The 1,834-nt window shown below is 48.7% G+C and overlaps 1 non-coding gene across 1 annotated transcript; it reads right to left on the bottom strand.

Annotated features, from left to right (window-relative positions):
- Window positions 1-1,309: 1,309 nt before the first annotated feature.
- trnag-ucc (transfer RNA glycine (anticodon UCC)) lies at window positions 1,310-1,381 on the bottom strand. The gene has a single exon. It is a non-coding gene; the product is annotated as a tRNA-Gly (tRNA).
- Between the last annotated feature and the right edge of the window lie 453 nt (window positions 1,382-1,834).

Genomic DNA, 1,834 nt, shown 5'->3' with positions numbered 1-1,834 from the left:
GATTGGCAAAAGGGATACGAGAGGATCATGGGACAGGAGGTCCGGGAAGAAAGACAAGGGGGGTGGGGAACCCAGAGGATGGGCAAGGGGTATATTCAGAGGGGCAAAGGGAGAAAAAGGAGAGTGAGAGAAAGAATGTGTGTATAAAAAATAAGTAACAGATGGGCTACGAGGGGGAGGTGGGGCATTAGCGGAAGTTAGAGAAGTCGATGTTCATGCCATCAGGTTGGAGGCTACCCAGACGGAATATAAGGTGTTGTTCCTCCAACCTGAGTGTGGCTTCATCTTTAGAGTAGAGGAGGCCATGGATAGACATGTCAGAATGGGAATGGGATATGGAATTAAAATGTGTGGCCACTGGGAGATCCTGCTTTCTCTGGCGGACAGAGTGTAGGTGTTCAGCAAAGCGCCTCCCAGTCTGCATCGGGTCCCACTAATATATAAAAGGCCATATCGGGAGCACCAGACGCAGTATATCACCCCAGCTGACTCACAGGTGAAGTGTCGCCTCACCTGGAAGGACTGTTTGGGGCCCTGAATGGTGGTAAGGGAGGAAGTGTCAGGGCGTGTGTAGCACTCGTTCCGCTTACACGGATAAGCGCCAGGAGGGAGATCAGTGGGGAGGGATGGCGGGGTGGAATGTACAAGGGAGTCACGTAGGGAGCGATCCCTGTGGAAAGCAGAGAGGGGGGGGAGGGAAAGATGTGCTTAGTGGTGGGATCCCGTTGGAGGTGGCGGAAGTTACGGAGAATAATATGTTGGACCCGGAGGCTGGTGGGGTGGTAGGTGAAGACCAGGGGAACCCTATTCCTAGTGGGGTGGCGGGAGGATGGAGTGAGAGCAGATGTACGTGAAATGGGGGAGATGCGTTTAAGAGCAGAGTTGATAGTGGAGGAAGGGAAGCCTCTTTCTTTAAAAAAGGAGGACATCTCCCTCATCCTAGAATGAAAAGCCTCATCCTGAGAGCAGATGCGGCGGAGACGGAGGAATTGCGAGAAGGGGATGGCGTTTTTGCGAGAGACAGGGTGAGAAGAGGAATAGTCCAGATAGCTGTGAGAGTCAGTAGGCTTATATTAGACATCAGTGGATAAGCTGTCTCCAGAGACAGAGACAGAAAGATCTAGAAAGGGGAGGGAGTAATTAATGAATAATTAATTAATTAATTAATTAAGTAATTAATGATAATTAATGAATCAATTTACACTCACAGCCTGAATTAGCGTGAGTCGATTACTAGGTCAATGGAGTTCTGCGTAGATCGTGTCTATGTCAGAGGTTTATATGTTATGTAGTCTAAAACTGTACACCCTGCGATGGCCGGGAATTGAACCCGGGTCAACTGCTTGGAAGGCAGCTATGCTCACCACTATACCACCATCGCTCAATGACGTAACAAAGCATCTGAGTAGTGAGGCATCTTCTATTGTTCCATGCGACTTGACCAGTCCCCGAGCTGCTTTCTGTCGGATCATTCCTCACTCTGCTGCAGGTCTTATTCCGGTAAATTAATGTCGCCATCCCCAACAGACCAGAGTTATACAACCCACATAATAAATTGCCGGTGAACGCAGAAGGCCAGGCAGCATCTATAGGAAGAGGTACTGTCGATGTTTCGGGCCGAGACCGTTCGTCAGGACTAACTGAAAGAAGAGATAGTAAGAGATTTGAAAGTGGGAAGGGGAGGGAGAGACCCAAAATTATAAGAGAAAACAGGAGGGGGAGGGATGGAGCCAAGAGCTGGATAGTTGATTGGCAAAAGGGATATAAGACATCATGGGACCACGCCAGCCGTTATTTATTGATTATTATTATTAGATATATCTTTCTCTCTCCC

This window comes from Mobula birostris, chromosome 28, assembly GCF_030028105.1.
Source record: "Mobula birostris isolate sMobBir1 chromosome 28, sMobBir1.hap1, whole genome shotgun sequence".
In the NCBI taxonomy this organism is placed as follows: domain Eukaryota; kingdom Metazoa; phylum Chordata; class Chondrichthyes; order Myliobatiformes; family Myliobatidae; genus Mobula; species Mobula birostris.
The sequence above is the reverse complement of the archived record's forward strand: the minus strand, read 5'-3'. Positions and strand labels throughout refer to the sequence as shown.